Here is a 15,081-nt window from a genome sequence, read left to right as displayed (position 1 = left end):
GATATTATTCTCAGATCAAATGACAGTACTACAAATCGTTGGTGCTCACTAGTTGCCACTGATGCCCTTAATTCAAGCTCAAATAAATCTGAAAAATAGACCATGTGGCGGAACAGTAGCGTGTCTGACTCCAACTGAGAAGCTTGCGGCTTCAAATCATGTCAAGGTAAGCTGATTTACACTAGTTCTTGTGACAAACGGTTTCTCAAAAGCTGTATAAATTCTCAGACATAATGTCCTTTTATCTCTATTCTGGTGCGCACTAGCTGCAACTCATGGCGTTCATTCAAGCTCATTCAAATGCAGCCGACTGGCCTTGTGGCGAAACGGTAGCGCGTCTGACTCCAGATCAGAAGGTTGCGTGTTCAAATCACGTCAGTGTCAGCTGTCATACAGTTGAAATTTCACAAAAAATGTTTTCAGATTGGGCATTTATCCTCAGATCAAAAGAAATCATCACTGATTATTGGTGAACACTAGCAGCAACTGTTGCCCTTCATTCAATCTCAAATTTAAGCGAGCATTAGGACTTTTGGCACAATGGTAGCGCGTCTGACTCCAGATCAGAAGGTTGCGTGTTTTATCAAGTCAAGGTCAGCTGTCTTCCAGTGCAAATTTCACGAGAGGTTTCTCCAAATGGGATATTATTCTCAGATCAAATGACAGTACTACAAATCGTTGGTGCTCACTAGTTGCCACTGATGCCCTTAATTCAAGCTCAAATAAATCTGAAAAATAGACCATGTGGCGGAACAGTAGCGTGTCTGACTCCAACTGGGAAGCTTGCGGCTTCAAATCATGTCAAGGTAAGCTGATTTACACTAGTTCTTGTGACAAACGGTTTCTCAAAAGCTGTATAAATTCTCAGACAAAATGTCCTTTTAATCTCTATTCTGGTGCGCACTAGCTGCAACTGATGCCGTTCATTCAAGCTCATTCTCATGCTCCTGACAGGCCTTGTGGCGCAACGGTAGCGCGTCTGACTCCAGATCAGAAGGTTGCGTGTTCAAATCACGTCAGGGTCAGCTGTCATGCAGTGCAAATTTCTGAAAGATGTTCTCCAAGTGGGATATTATCGTCGGATCAAATGCCTGTACAACTGAATTTTGGTGCTCACTTGCTGCCATTAATGCCCTTAATTCATGCTCAAATAATTAATGTACGTAGCATCAGATCAGATGGAGCAGAGGTAGCCCTTCTAACTCCAGATCAGTAGGTGGTGTGTTCGAATCACATCCAGTTCAGCTGATTCACATTGGTTCTGGTGAAATATGTGTTCTCGAAGGCAGTGTCATTTCTCAGACAACCTGTCCTTTTATCTCTATTCTGTTGCGCACTAGCTGCAACTCATGGCGTTCATTCAAGCTCATTCATATGCAGTCGACTGGCCTTGTGGCGCAACGGTAGCGCGTCTGACTCCAGATCAGAAGGTTGCGTGTTCAAATCACGTCAGGGTCAGCTGTCATACAGTTGAAATTTCACAAAAAATGTTTTCAGATTGGGCATTTATCCTCAGATCAAAAGAAATCATCACTGATTATTGGTGAACACTAGCAGCAACTGTTGCCCTTCATTCAATCTCAAATTTAAGCGAGCATTAGGACTTTTGGCACAATGGTAGCGCGTCTGACTCCAGATCAGAAGGTTGCGTGTTTTATCAAGTCAAGGTCAGCTGTCTTCCAGTGCAAATTTCACGAGAGGTTTCTCCAAATGGGATATTATTCTCAGATCAAATGACAGTACTACAAATCGTTGGTGCTCACTAGTTGCCACTGATGCCCTTAATTCAAGCTCAAATAAATCTGAAAAATAGACCATGTGGCGGAACAGTAGCGTGTCTGACTCCAACTGGGAAGCTTGCGGCTTCAAATCATGTCAAGGTAAGCTGATTTACACTAGTTCTTGTGACAAACGGTTACTCAAAAGCTGTATAAATTCTCAGACAAAATGTCCTTTTAATCTCTATTCTGGTGCGCATTAGCTGCAACTGATGGCGTTCATTCAAGCTCATTCTCATGTTACCCGACAGGCCTTGTGGAGCAACGGTAGCGCGTCTGACTCCAGATCAGAAGGTTGTGTGTTCAAATCACGTCAGGGTCAGCTGTCATGCAGTGCAAATTTCTGAAAGATGTTCTCCAAGTGGGATATTATCGTCGGATCAAATGCCTGTACAACTGAATTTTGGTGCTCACTTGCTGCCATTAATGCCCTTAATTCATGCTCAAATAATTAATGTACGTAGCATCAGATCAGATGGAGCAAAGGTAGCCCTTCTAACTCCAGATCAGTAGGTGGTGTGTTCGAATCACATCCAGTTCAGCTGATTCACATTGGTTCTGGTGAAATATGTGTTCTCGAAGGCAGTGTACTTTCTCAGACAACCTGTCCTTTTATCTCTATTCTGGTGCGCACTAGCTGCAACTCATGGCGTTCATTCAAGCTCATTCTTTTGCTCCCGACAGGCCTTGTGGCGCAACGGTAGCGCGTCTGACTCCAGATCAGAAGGTTGCGTGTTCAAATCACGTCAGGGTCAGCTGTCATGCAGTGCAAATTTCTGAAAGATGTTCTCCAAGTGGGATATTATCGTCGGATCAAATGCCTGTACAACTGAATTTTGGTGCTCACTTGCTGCCATTAATGCCCTTAATTCATGCTCAAATAATTAATGTACATAGCATCAGATCAGATGGAGCAAAGGTAGCCCTTCTAACTCCAGATCAGTAGGTGGTGTGTTCGAATCACATCCAGTTCAGCTGATTCACATTGGTTCTGGTGAAATATGTGTTCTCGAAGGCAGTGTAATTTCTCAGACAACCTGTCCTTTTATCTCTATTCTGGTGCGCACTAGCTGCAACTCATGGCGTTCATTCAAGCTCATTCATATTCAGCCGACTGGCCTTGTGGCGAAACGGTAGCGCGTCTGACTCCAGATCAGAAGGTTGCGTGTTCAAATCACGTCAGGGTCAGCTGTCATACAGTTGAAATTTCACAAAAAAATTTTTCAGATTGGGCATTTATCCTCAGATCAAAAGAAATCATCACTGATTATTGGTGAACACTAGCAGCAACTGTTGCCCTTCATTCAATCTCAAATTTAAGCTAGCATTAGGACTTTTGGCACAATGGTAGCGCGTCTGACTCCAGATCAGAAGGTTGCGTGTTTTATCAAGTCAAGGTCAGCTGTCTTCCAGTGCAAATTTCACGAGAGGTTTCTCCAAATGGGATATTATTCTCAGATCAAATGACAGTACTACAAATCGTTGGTGCTCACTAGTTGCCACTGATGCCCTTAATTCAAGCTCAAATAAATCTGAAAAATAGACCATGTGGCGGAACAGTAGCGTGTCTGACTCCAACTGGGAAGCTTGCGGCTTCAAATCATGTCAAGGTAAGCTGATTTACACTAGTTCTTGTGACAAACGGTTTCTCAAAAGCTGTATAAATTCTCAGACAAAATGTCCTTTTAATCTCTATTCTGGTGCGCACTAGCTGCAACTGATGCCGTTCATTCAAGCTCATTCATATGCAGCCGACTGGCCTTGTGGCGCAACGGTAGCGCGTCTGACTCCAGATCAGAAGGTTGCGTGTTCAAATCACGTCAGGGTCAGGTGTCATACAGTTGAAATTTCACAAAAAATGTTTTCAGATTGGCCATTTATCCTCAGATCAAAAGAAATCATCACTAATTATTGGTGAACACTAGCAGCAACTGTTGCCCGTCATTCAATCTCAAATTTAAGCGAGCATTAGGACTTTTGGCACAATGGTAGCGCGTCTGACTCCAGATCAGAAGGTTGCGTGTTTTATCAAGTCAAGGTCAGCTGTCTTCCAGTGCAAATTTCACGAGAGGTTTCTCCAAATGGGATATTATTCTCAGATCAAATGACAGTACTACAAATCGTTGGTGCTCACTAGTTGCCACAGATGCCCTTAATTCAAGCTCAAATAAATCTGAAAAATAGACCATGTGGCGGAACAGTAGCGTGTCTGACTCCAACTGGGAAGCTTGCGGCTTCAAATCATGTCAAGGTAAGCTGATTTACACTAGTTCTTGTGACAAACGGTTTCTCAAAAGCTGTATAAATTCTCAGACAAAATGTCCTTTTAATCTCTATTCTGATGCGCACTAGCTGCAACTGATGGCGTTCATTCAAGCTCATTCTCATGCTCCCTGCAGGCCTTGTGGCGCAACGGTAGTGCGTCTGACTCCAGATCAGAAGGTTGTGTGTTCAAATCACGTCAGGGTCAGCTGTCATGCAGTGCAAATTTCTGAAAGATGTTCTCCAAGTGGGATATTATCGTCGGATCAAATGCCTGTACAACTGAATTTTGGTGCTCACTTGCTGCCATTAATGCCCTTAATTCATGCTCAAATAATTAATGTACGTAGCATCAGATCAGATGGAGCAAAGGTAGCCCTTCTAACTCCAGATCAGTAGGTGGTGTGTTCGAATCACATCCAGTTCAGCTGATTCACATTGGTTCTGGTGAAATATGTGTTCTCGAAGGCAGTGTAATTTCTCAGACAACCTGTCCTTTTATCTCTATTCTGGTGCGCACTAGCTGCAACTCATGGCGTTCATTCAAGCTCATTCATATGCAGCAGACTGGCCTTGTGGCGCAACGGTAGCGCGTCTGACTCCAGATCAGAAGGTTGCGTGTTCAAATCACGTCAGGGTCAGCTGTCATACAGTTGAAATTTCACAAAAAATGTTTTCAGATTGGGCATTTATCCTCAGATCAAAAGAAATCATCACTGATTATTGGTGAACACTAGCAGCAACTGTTGCCCTTCATTCAATCTCAAATTTAAGCGAGCATTAGGACTTTTGGCACAATGGTAGCGCGTCTGACTCCAGATCAGAAGGTTGCGTGTTTTATCAAGTCAAGGTCAGCTGTCTTCCAGTGCAAATTTCACCAGAGGTTTCTCCAAATGGGATATTATTCTCAGATCAAATGACAGTACTACAAATCGTTGGTGCTCACTAGTTGCCACTGATGCCCTTAATTCAAGCTCAAATAAATCGGAAAAATAGACCATGTGGCGGAACAGTAGCGTGTCTGACTCCAACTGGGAAGCTTGCGGCTTCAAATCATGTCAAGGTAAGCTGATTTACACTAGTTCTTGTGACAAACGGTTTCTCAAAAGCTGTATAAATTCTCAGACAAAATGTCCTTTTAATCTCTATTCTGGTGCGCACTAGCTGCAACTGATGGCGTTCATTCAAGCTCATTCTCATGTTACCCGACAGGCCTTGTGGCGCAACGGTAGCGCGTCTGACTCCAGATCAGAAGGTTGCGTGTTCAAATCACGTCAGGGTCAGCTGTCATGCAGTGTAAATTTCTGAAAGATGTTCTCCAAGTGGGATATTATCGTCGGATCAAATGCCTGTACAACTGAATTTTGGTGCTCACTTGCTGCCATTAATGCCCTTAATTCATGCTCAAATAATTAATGTACATAGTATCAGATCAGATGGAGCAACGGTAGCCCTTCTAACTCCAGATCAGTAGGTGGTGTGTTCGAATCACATCCAGTTCAGCTGATTCACATTGGTTCTGGTGAAATATGTGTTCTCGAAGGCAGTGTAATTTCTCAGACAACCTGTCCTTTTATCTCTATTCTGGTGCGCACTAGCTGCAACTCATGGCGTTCATTCAAGCTCATTCATGTGCAGCCGACTGGCCTTGTGGCGCAACGGTAGCGCGTCTGACTCCAGATCAGAAGGTTGCGTGTTCAAATCACGTCAGGGTCAGCTGTCATACAGTTGAAATTTCACAACAAATGTTTTCAGATTGGGCATTTATCCTCAGATCAAAAGAAATCATCACTGATTATTGGTGAACACTAGCAGCAACTGTTGCCCTTCATTCAATCTCAAATTTAAGCGAGCATTAGGACTTCTGGCACAATGGTAGCGCGTCTGACTCCAGATCAGAAGGTTGCGTGTTTTATCAAGTCAAGGTCAGCTGTCTTCCAGTGCAAATTTCACCAGAGGTTTCTCCAAATGGGATATTATTCTCAGATCAAATGACAGTACTACAAATCGTTGGTGCTCACTAGTTGCCACTGATGCCCTTAATTCAAGCTCAAATAAATCTGAAAAATAGACCATGTGGCGGAACAGTAGCGTGTCTGACTCCAACTGAGAAGCTTGCGGCTTCAAATCATGTCAAGGTAAGCTGATTTACACTAGTTCTTGTGACAAACGGTTTCTCAAAAGCTGTATAAATTCTCAGACATAATGTCCTTTTATCTCTATTCTGGTGCGCACTAGCTGCAACACATGGCGTTCATTCAAGCTCATTCATATGCAGCCGACTGGCCTTGTGGCGAAACGGTAGCGCGTCTGACTCCAGATCAGAAGGTTGCGTGTTCAAATCACATCAGTGTCAGCTGTCATACAGTTGAAATTTCACAAAAAATGTTTTCAGATTGGGCATTTATCCTCAGATCAAAAGAAATCATCACTGATTATTGGTGAACACTAGCAGCATCTGTTGCCCTTCATTCAATCTCAAATTTAAGCGAGCATTAGGACTTTTGGCACAATGGTAGCGCGTCTGACTCCAGATCAGAAGGTTGCGTGTTTTATCAAGTCAAGGTCAGCTGTCTTCCAGTGCAAATTTCACGAGAGGTTTCTCCAAATGGGATATTATTCTCAGATCAAATGACAGTACTACAAATCGTTGGTGCTCACTAGTTGCCACTGATGCCCTTAATTCAAGCTCAAATAAATCTGAAAAATAGACCATGTGGCGGAACAGTAGCGTGTCTGACTCCAACTGGGAAGCTTGCGGCTTCAAATCATGTCAAGGTAAGCTGATTTACACTAGTTCTTGTGACAAACGGTTTCTCAAAAGCTGTATAAATTCTCAGACAAAATGTCCTTTTAATCTCTATTCTGGTGCGCACTAGCTGCAACTGATGCCGTTCATTCAAGCTCATTCATATGCAGCCGACTGGCCTTGTGGCGTAACGGTAGCGCGTCTGACTCCAGATCAGAAGGTTGCGTGTTCAAATCACGTCAGGGTCAGCTGTCATACAGTTGAAATTTCACAACAAATGTTTTCAGATTGGGCATTTATCCTCAGATCAAAAGAAATCATCACTGAATATTGGTGAACACTAGCAGCAACTGTTGCCCTTCATTCAATCTCAAATTTAAGCGAGCATTGGGACTTTTGGCACAATGGTAGAGCGTCTGACTCCAGATCAGAAGGTTGCGTGTTTTATCAAGTCAAGGTCAGCTGTCTTCCAGTGCAAATTTCACGAGAGGTTTCTCCAAATGGGATATTATTCTCAGATCAAATGACAGTACTACAAATCGTTGGTGCTCACTAGTTGCCACTGATGCCCTTAATTCAAGCTCAAATAAATCGGAAAAATAGACCATGTGGCGGAACAGTAGCGTGTCTGACTCCAACTGGGAAGCTTGCGGCTTCAAATCATGTCAAGGTAAGCTGATTTACACTAGTTCTTGTGACAAACGGTTTCTCAAAAGCTGTATAAATTCTCAGACAAAATGTCCTTTTAATCTCTATTCTGGTGCGCACTAGCTGCAACTGATGGCGTTCATTCAAGCTCATTCTCTTGCTCCCGACAGGCCTTGTGGCGCAACGGTAGCGCGTCTGACTCCAGATCAGAAGGTTGCGTGTTCAAATCACGTCAGGGTCAGCTGTCATGCCGTGCAAATTTCTGAAAGATGTTCTCCAAGTGGGATATTATCGTCGGATCAAATGCCTGTACAACTGAATATTGGTGCTCACTTGCTGCCATTAATGCCCTTAATTCATGCTCAAATAATTAATGTACATAGCATCAGATCAGATGGAGCAAAGGTAGCCCTTCTAACTCCAGATCAGTAGGTGGTGTGTTCGAATCACATCCAGTTCAGCTGATTCACATTGGTTCTGGTGAAATATGTGTTCTCGAAGGCAGTGTAATTTCTCAGACAACCTGTCCTTTTATCTCTATTCTGGTGCGCACTAGCTGCAACTCATGGCGTTCATTCAAGCTCATTCATATGCAGCCGACTGGCCTTGTGGTGCAACAGTAGCGCGTCTGACTCCAGATCAGAAGGTTGCGTGTTCAAATCACGTCAGGGTCAGCTGTCATACAGTTGAAATTTCACAAAAAATGTTTTTAGATTGGGCATTTATCCTCAGATCAAAAGAAATCATCACTGATTATTGGTGAACACTAGCAGCAACTGTTGCCCTTCATTCAATCTCAAATTTAAGCGAGCATTAGGACTTTTGGCACAATGGTAGCGCGTCTGACTCCAGATCAGAAGGTTGCGTGTTTTATCAAGTCAAGGTCAGCTGTCTTCCAGTGCAAATTTCACGAGAGGTTTCTCCAAATGGGATATTATTCTCAGATCAAATGACAGTACTACAAATCGTTGGTGCTCACTAGTTGCCACTGATGCCCTTAATTCAAGCTCAAATAAATCTGAAAAATAGACCATGTGGCGGAACAGTAGCGTGTCTGACTCCAACTGGGAAGCTTGCGGCTTCAAATCATGTCAAGGTAAGCTGATTTACACTAGTTCTTGTGACAAACGGTTTCTCAAAAGCTGTATAAATTCTCAGACAAAATGTCCTTTTAATCTCTATTCTGGTGCGCACTAGCTGCAACTGATGCCGTTCATTCAAGCTCATTCTCATGCTCCTGACAGGCCTTGTGGCGCAACGGTAGCGCGTCTGACTCCAGATCAGAAGGTTGCGTGTTCAAATCACGTCAGGGTCAGCTGTCATGCAGTGCAAATTTCTGAAAGATGTTCTCCAAGTGGGATATTATCGTCGGATCAAATGCCTGTACAACTTAATTTTGGTGCTCACTTGCTGCCATTAATGCCCTTAATTCATGCTCAAATAATTAATGTACATAGCATCAGATCAGATGGAGCAAAGGTAGCCCTTCTAACTCCAGATCACTAGGTGGTGTGTTCGAATCACATCCAGTTCAGCTGATTCACATTGGTTCTGGTGAAATATGTGTTCTCGAAGGCAGTGTAAATTCTCAGACAACCTGTCCTTTTATCTCTATTCTGGTGCACACTAGCTGCAACTCATGGCGTTCATTCAAGCTCATTCTTATGCAGCCGACTGGCCTTGTGGCGCAACGGTAGCGCGTCTGACTCCAGATCAGAAGGTTGCGTGTTCAAATCACGTCAGGGTCAGCTGTCATACAGTTGAAATTTCTCAAAAAATGTTTTCAGATTGGGCATTTATCCTCAGATCAAAAGAAATCATCACTGAATATTGGTGAACACTAGCAGCAACTGTTGCCCTTCATTCAATCTCAAATTTAAGCGAGCATTAGGACTTTTGGCACAATGGTAGCGCGTCTGACTCCAGATCAGAAGGTTGCGTGTTTTATCAAGTCAAGGTCAGCTGTCTTCCAGTGCAAATTTCACGAGAGGTTTCTCCAAATGGGATATTATTCTCAGATCAAATGACAGTACTACAAATCGTTGGTGCTCACTAGTTGCCACTGATGCCCTTAATTCAAGCTCAAATAAATCTGAAAAATAGACCATGTGGCGGAACAGTAGCGTGTCTGACTCCAGCTGGGAAGCTTGCGGCTTCAAATCATGTCAAGGTCTCCTTGTGACAAACGGTTTCTCAAAAGCTGTATAAATTCTCAGACAAAATGTCCTTTTAATCTCTATTCTGGTGCGCACTAGCTGCAACTGATGCCGTTCATTCAAGCTCATTCTCATGCTCCCGACAGGCCTTGTGGCGCAACGGTAGCGTGTCTGACTCCAGATCAGAAGGTTGCCTGTTCAAATCACGTCAGGGTCAGCTGTCATGCAGTGCAAATTTCTGAAAGATGTTCTCCAAGTGGGATATTATCGTCGGATCAAATGCCTGTACAACTGAATTTTGGTGCTCACTTGCTGCCATTAATGCCCTTCATTCATGCTCAAATAATTAATGTACATAGTATCAGATCAGATGGAGCAACGGTAGCCCTTCTAACTCCAGATCAGTAGGTGGTGTGTTCGATTCACATTGGTTCTGGTGAAATATGTGTTCTCGAAGGCAGTGTAATTTCTCAGACAACCTGTCCTTTTATCTCTATTCTGGTGCGCACTAGCTGCAACTCATGGCGTTCATTCAAGCTCATTCATATGCAGCCGACTGGCCTTGTGGCGCAACGGTAGAGCGTCTGACTCCAGATCAGAAGGTTGCGTGTTCAAATCACGTCAGGGTCAGCTGTCATACAGTTGAAATTTCAGAAAAAATGTTTTCAGATTGGGCATTTATCCTCAGATCAAAAGAAATCATCACTGATTATTGGTGAACACTAGCAGCAACTGTTGCCCTTCATTCAATCTCAAAAAGCGAGCATTAGGACTTTTGGCACAATGGTAGCGCGTCTGACTCCAGATCAGAAGGTTGCGTGTTTTATCAAGTCAAGGTCAGCTGTCTTCCAGTGCAAATTTCACGAGAGGTTTCTCCAAATGGGATATTATTCTCAGATCAAATGACAGTACTACAAATCGTTGGTGCTCACTAGTTGCCACTGATGCCCTTAATTCAAGCTCAAATAAATCTGAAAAATAGACCATGTGGCGGAACAGTAGCGTGTCTGACTCCAACTGGGAAGCTTGCGGCTTCAAATCATGTCAAGGTCTTCTTGTGACAAACGGTTTCTCAAAAGCTGTATAAATTCTCAGACAAAGTGTCCTTTTAATCTCTATTCTGGTGCGCACTAGCTGCAACTGATGCCGTTCATTCAAGCTCATTCTCATGCTCCAGACAGGCCTTGTGGCGCAGCGGTAGCGCGTCTGCCTCCAGATCAGAAGGTTGCCTGTTCAAATCACGTCAGGGTCAGCTGTCATGCAGTGCAAATTTCTGAAAGATGTTTTCCAAGTGGGATATTATCGTCAGATCAAATGCCTGTACAACTGAATTTTGGTGCTCACTTGCTGCCATTAATGCCCTTAATTCATTCTCAAATAATTAATGTACATAGTATCAGATCAGATGGAGCAACGGTAGCCCTTCTAACTCCAGATCAGTAGGTGGTGTGTTCGATTCACATTGGTTCTGGTGAAATATGTGTTCTCCAAGGCAGTGTAATTTCTCAGACAACCTGCCCTTTTATCTCTATTCTGGTGCGCACTAGCTGCAACTCATGGCATTCATTCAAGCTCATTCATATTCAGCCGACTGGTCTTGTGGCGCAACGGTAGCGCGTCTGACTCCAGATCAGAAGGTTGCGTGTTCAAATCACGTCAGGGTCAGCTGTCATACAGTTGAAATTTCACAAAAAATGTTTTCAGATTGGGCATTTATCCTCAGATCAAAAGAAATCATTGGTGAACACTAGCAGCAACTGTTGCCCTTCATTCAATCTCAAATTTAAGCCAGCATTAGGACTTTTGGCACAATGGTAGCGCGTCTGACTCCAGATCAGAAGGTTGCGTGTTTTATCAAGTCAAGGTCAGCTGTCTTCCAGTGCAAATTTCACGAGAGGTTTCTCCAAATGGGATATTATTCTCAGATCAAATGACAGTACTACAAATCGTTGGTGCTCACTAGTTGCCACTGATGCCCTTAATTCAAGCTCAAATAAATCTGAAAAATAGACCATGTGGCGGAACAGTAGCGTGTCTGACTCCAACTGGGAAGCTTGCGGCTTCAAATCATGTCAAGGTAAGCTGATTTACACTAGTTCTTGTGACAAACGGTTTCTCAAAAGCTGTATAAATTCTCAGACAAAATGTCCTTTTAATCTCTATTCTGGTGCGCACTAGCTGCAACTGATGCCGTTCATTCAAGCTCATTCTCATGCTCCTGACAGGCCTTGTGGCGCAACGGTAGCGCGTCTGACTCCAGATCAGAAGGTTGCGTGTTCAAATCACGTCAGGGTCAGCTGTCATGCAGTGCAAATTTCTGAAAGATGTTCTCCAAGTGGGCTATTATCGTCGGATCAAATGCCTGTACAACTGTATTATGGTGCTCACTTGCTGCCATTAATACCCTTAATTCATGCTCCAATAATTAATGTACATAGCATCAGATCAGATGGAGCAAAGGTAGCCCTTCTAACTCCAGATCAGTAGGTGGTGTGTTCGAATCACATCCAGTTCAGCTGATTCACATTGGTTCTGGTGAAATATGTGTTCTCGAAGGCAGTGTAATTTCTCAGACAACCTGTCCTTTTATCTCTATTCTTGTGCGCACTAGCTGCAACTCATGGCGTTCATTCAAGCTCATTCATATGCAGCCGACTGGCCTTGTGGCGCAACGGTAGCGCGTCTGACTCCAGATCAGAAGGTTGCGTGTTCAAATCACGTCAGGGTCAGCTGTCATACAGTTGAAATTTCACAAAAAATGTTTTCAGATTGGGCATTTATCCTCAGATCAAAAGAAATCATCACTGATTATTGGTGAACACTAGCAGCAACTGTTGCCCTTCATTCAATCTCAAATTTAAGCGAGCATTAGGACTTTTGGCACAATGGTAGCGCGTTTGACTCCAGATCAGAAGGTTGCGTGTTTTATCAAGTCAAGGTCAGCTGTCTTCCAGTGCAAATTTCACGAGAGGTTTCTCCAAATGGGATATTATTCTCAGATCAAATGACAGTACTACAAATCGTTGGTGCTCACTAGTTGCCACTGATGCCCTTAATTCAAGCTCAAATAAATCTGAAAAATAGACCATGTGGCGGAACAGTAGCGTGTCTGACTCCAACTGGGAAGCTTGCGGCTTCAAATCATGTCAAGGTCTTCTTGTGACAAACGGTTTCTCAAAAGCTGTATAAATTCTCAGACAAAATGTCCTTTTAATCTCTATTCTGGTGCGCACTAGCTGCAACTGATGCCGTTCATTCAAGCTCATTCTCATGCTCCCGATAGGCCTTGTGGCGCAACGGTAGCGCGTCTGACTCCAGATCAGAAGGTTGCGTGTTCAAATCACGACAGGGTCAGCTGTCATGCAGTGCAAATTTCTGAAAGATGTTCTCCAAGTGGGATATTATCGTCGGATCAAATGCCTGTACAACTAAATTTTGGTGCTCACTTGCTGCCATTAATGCCCTTAATTCATGCTCAAATAATTAATGTACATAGTATCAGATCAGATGGAGCAACGGTAGCCCTTCTAACTCCAGATCAGTAGGTGGTGTGTTCGATCCACATTGGTTCTGGTGAAATATGTGTTCTCGAAGGCAGTGTAATTTCTCAGACAACCTGTCCTTTTATCTCTATTCTGGTGCACACTAGCTGCAACTTATGGCGTTCATTCAAGCTCATTCATATACATCCGACTGGCCTTGTGGCACAATGGTAGCGTGTCTGACTCCAGATCAGAAGCTTGCGTGTTCAAATCACATCAGGGTCAGCTGTCAATCAGTGCAAGTATCTGAAAGGTGTTCTCCAAGTGGGGAGTTATCCACAGAACTACAGAATATTGGTGCTCACTTGCTGCCATTAATGCACTTAATTCAAGCTCAAATAAATGATGTACATCGTACCAGATGAGATGGAGCAACGGTAGCGTGTCTGACTCCAAATCAGAAGGTGGTGTGTTCTAATATGCCGATTGAAAGAGAGCCCAGAGCTAGGCTCTAAACGAGCCTATCTCTGGGAATTGTTAAAATTGTGGTTAATCTTCAGGGTGTTATTATAGCAACAAAGAAGAGGACTGATGGCCTCGAGACGGGTGGGGGGGCTCCACCAAAGGGCCTCACTCGTGCTGAGGACCGGGCTTTGGCCCGGGGACGCCCTTTGGTGGAGGGCATTCAGGCTGGCACCTTGTCTCAGTGTGTCCTACAGGAGGTCAGGGAACCATTTACATTAGTACAAGCTATGACTTCTGACCTATTTGTCTCACAGAACATAAAGTCAATTTACAAAAGTCGACTGCTCATAGAAATCAAAGAGTACAAGAAGCTGAAAATGCAAAAAGTTCAGCTTGAAATAAAGAAGCTGGAAAAGGAAGTAAGTACAAATTTAAACACTGCACAGGTTCATGTGTTTGGAATGTATTTAACTTATTTTCTTCCCACAGCTCCAGGAAGATGATTAATTAATTAATGCCATGTCTCATTAAATAAGAGATTGAATACATTTAATGAAAACAAATGTGGTATTTTTTTCCCAAACAAAACTGAAAAGGTTAGACCAAATAAAACTATATGAATGAGGATCAACTAAAATAAGTGTTTGTTTGTGTAGGAGGTCTCTCATTGCCCTCCCATCCGCAGTCTCAATGGCTGTCCTAGAAAACATGAAGTGATCATTATATACTTGTTTAAGGTAGTTTAAGGTTAAAGCCAAAATAAAAACGGTACTCCTACCTTGTGTAAACCTCCTTGACAGGTCTGATTCCCGGAAAATCCTGGCATCATGGACAGAGCCAGGCCACTTTGCCTCAATATTCGTGATGAGGCAATTTTCTGCACACATCATCTGAAAGAAATGATAGGATTGATGTGAATTGCTTGGTAGAAAGGCAGTGGCTGTGCTCATAAGTAATGTAACAATGTGTTTGATCTATAAGTGGAGTGTTTGTCTTATACTAATAACTATCCTGCATATTCCCAGCTGGTCCTATACATACTGTACCTGTATATTAAGGCTATGGAAGGATTTCCAATTTACATAGTCTGCCTCATCAGGTCCAGATGGCGCCCGGATCAGCACATGGGTGCAGTCTATTGCCCTAGAACATTAGGAAAGCCTGGAGGAGATATTAGTTAGTTATTCTGCTGAGGTATTCCAACACGACATGACTACTTTGTCATATATTAATTTGATCATCACATACCTGCAATTGAATAAAATGCTTCCTTCATCCTCTGTGGTGTAAGATGGCCAGGGAAAGTGATGAATACATTCAACAACATTCAACTTTCAGTAACATTAATATTAACATTAACTTTACCATGGGTTTTTGCAAGTTGTATTTAGGTTCTAGGGAAATTGTAAGACACATTTATTATAAAAGTAAATTGTTTGGCCTACTTTCTCTGAGATAAAGGGAATTACAAAAATTGTATTTAATTTAATTATTTCATTTGCATCATTTAATCTTAGACCCTTTGTTTGTACTTCATATAT

General features: G+C 43.0%; 23 non-coding genes across 23 annotated transcripts; all 23 read left to right on the top strand.

Annotated features, from left to right (window-relative positions):
* The first annotated feature begins 312 nt into the window (after positions 1 to 312).
* AC3HAE_038040 (transfer RNA tryptophan (anticodon CCA)) lies at positions 313 to 384 on the top strand. Its single transcript has one exon. It is a non-coding gene; the product is annotated as a tRNA-Trp (tRNA).
* Positions 385 to 953: 569 nt separating this feature from the next.
* On the top strand, positions 954 to 1,025 carry AC3HAE_038039 (transfer RNA tryptophan (anticodon CCA)). Its single transcript has one exon. It is a non-coding gene; the product is annotated as a tRNA-Trp (tRNA).
* A 361-nt stretch (positions 1,026 to 1,386) lies between these two features.
* Positions 1,387 to 1,458, top strand: AC3HAE_038038 (transfer RNA tryptophan (anticodon CCA)). The gene has a single exon. It is a non-coding gene; the product is annotated as a tRNA-Trp (tRNA).
* A 570-nt stretch (positions 1,459 to 2,028) lies between these two features.
* AC3HAE_038037 (transfer RNA tryptophan (anticodon CCA)) lies at positions 2,029 to 2,100 on the top strand. Its single transcript has one exon. It is a non-coding gene; the product is annotated as a tRNA-Trp (tRNA).
* Positions 2,101 to 2,461: 361 nt separating this feature from the next.
* Positions 2,462 to 2,533, top strand: AC3HAE_038036 (transfer RNA tryptophan (anticodon CCA)). Its single transcript has one exon. It is a non-coding gene; the product is annotated as a tRNA-Trp (tRNA).
* Positions 2,534 to 2,894: 361 nt separating this feature from the next.
* AC3HAE_038035 (transfer RNA tryptophan (anticodon CCA)) lies at positions 2,895 to 2,966 on the top strand. The gene has a single exon. It is a non-coding gene; the product is annotated as a tRNA-Trp (tRNA).
* Positions 2,967 to 3,535: 569 nt separating this feature from the next.
* Positions 3,536 to 3,607, top strand: AC3HAE_038033 (transfer RNA tryptophan (anticodon CCA)). Its single transcript has one exon. It is a non-coding gene; the product is annotated as a tRNA-Trp (tRNA).
* Positions 3,608 to 4,176: 569 nt separating this feature from the next.
* Positions 4,177 to 4,248, top strand: AC3HAE_038032 (transfer RNA tryptophan (anticodon CCA)). Its single transcript has one exon. It is a non-coding gene; the product is annotated as a tRNA-Trp (tRNA).
* Positions 4,249 to 4,609: 361 nt separating this feature from the next.
* Positions 4,610 to 4,681, top strand: AC3HAE_038031 (transfer RNA tryptophan (anticodon CCA)). The gene has a single exon. It is a non-coding gene; the product is annotated as a tRNA-Trp (tRNA).
* A 570-nt stretch (positions 4,682 to 5,251) lies between these two features.
* On the top strand, positions 5,252 to 5,323 carry AC3HAE_038030 (transfer RNA tryptophan (anticodon CCA)). Its single transcript has one exon. It is a non-coding gene; the product is annotated as a tRNA-Trp (tRNA).
* Positions 5,324 to 5,684: 361 nt separating this feature from the next.
* AC3HAE_038028 (transfer RNA tryptophan (anticodon CCA)) lies at positions 5,685 to 5,756 on the top strand. Its single transcript has one exon. It is a non-coding gene; the product is annotated as a tRNA-Trp (tRNA).
* Positions 5,757 to 6,965: 1,209 nt separating this feature from the next.
* On the top strand, positions 6,966 to 7,037 carry AC3HAE_038027 (transfer RNA tryptophan (anticodon CCA)). Its single transcript has one exon. It is a non-coding gene; the product is annotated as a tRNA-Trp (tRNA).
* A 569-nt stretch (positions 7,038 to 7,606) lies between these two features.
* On the top strand, positions 7,607 to 7,678 carry AC3HAE_038026 (transfer RNA tryptophan (anticodon CCA)). Its single transcript has one exon. It is a non-coding gene; the product is annotated as a tRNA-Trp (tRNA).
* A 361-nt stretch (positions 7,679 to 8,039) lies between these two features.
* On the top strand, positions 8,040 to 8,111 carry AC3HAE_038025 (transfer RNA tryptophan (anticodon CCA)). The gene has a single exon. It is a non-coding gene; the product is annotated as a tRNA-Trp (tRNA).
* Positions 8,112 to 8,680: 569 nt separating this feature from the next.
* AC3HAE_038024 (transfer RNA tryptophan (anticodon CCA)) lies at positions 8,681 to 8,752 on the top strand. Its single transcript has one exon. It is a non-coding gene; the product is annotated as a tRNA-Trp (tRNA).
* A 361-nt stretch (positions 8,753 to 9,113) lies between these two features.
* On the top strand, positions 9,114 to 9,185 carry AC3HAE_038022 (transfer RNA tryptophan (anticodon CCA)). The gene has a single exon. It is a non-coding gene; the product is annotated as a tRNA-Trp (tRNA).
* Positions 9,186 to 9,738: 553 nt separating this feature from the next.
* AC3HAE_038021 (transfer RNA tryptophan (anticodon CCA)) lies at positions 9,739 to 9,810 on the top strand. The gene has a single exon. It is a non-coding gene; the product is annotated as a tRNA-Trp (tRNA).
* A 341-nt stretch (positions 9,811 to 10,151) lies between these two features.
* AC3HAE_038015 (transfer RNA tryptophan (anticodon CCA)) lies at positions 10,152 to 10,223 on the top strand. The gene has a single exon. It is a non-coding gene; the product is annotated as a tRNA-Trp (tRNA).
* A 550-nt stretch (positions 10,224 to 10,773) lies between these two features.
* Positions 10,774 to 10,845, top strand: AC3HAE_038003 (transfer RNA tryptophan (anticodon CCA)). Its single transcript has one exon. It is a non-coding gene; the product is annotated as a tRNA-Trp (tRNA).
* Positions 10,846 to 11,186: 341 nt separating this feature from the next.
* On the top strand, positions 11,187 to 11,258 carry AC3HAE_037991 (transfer RNA tryptophan (anticodon CCA)). The gene has a single exon. It is a non-coding gene; the product is annotated as a tRNA-Trp (tRNA).
* A 559-nt stretch (positions 11,259 to 11,817) lies between these two features.
* Positions 11,818 to 11,889, top strand: AC3HAE_038066 (transfer RNA tryptophan (anticodon CCA)). Its single transcript has one exon. It is a non-coding gene; the product is annotated as a tRNA-Trp (tRNA).
* A 361-nt stretch (positions 11,890 to 12,250) lies between these two features.
* On the top strand, positions 12,251 to 12,322 carry AC3HAE_038053 (transfer RNA tryptophan (anticodon CCA)). The gene has a single exon. It is a non-coding gene; the product is annotated as a tRNA-Trp (tRNA).
* A 553-nt stretch (positions 12,323 to 12,875) lies between these two features.
* Positions 12,876 to 12,947, top strand: AC3HAE_038041 (transfer RNA tryptophan (anticodon CCA)). Its single transcript has one exon. It is a non-coding gene; the product is annotated as a tRNA-Trp (tRNA).
* The last annotated feature ends 2,134 nt before the right edge of the window (positions 12,948 to 15,081 follow it).

Source organism: Micromesistius poutassou (assembly GCF_964030765.1).
Source record: "Micromesistius poutassou genome assembly, chromosome: 22".
Classification (NCBI taxonomy): Eukaryota; Metazoa; Chordata; class Actinopteri; order Gadiformes; family Gadidae; genus Micromesistius; species Micromesistius poutassou.
The sequence above is the reverse complement of the archived record's forward strand: the minus strand, read 5'-3'. Positions and strand labels throughout refer to the sequence as shown.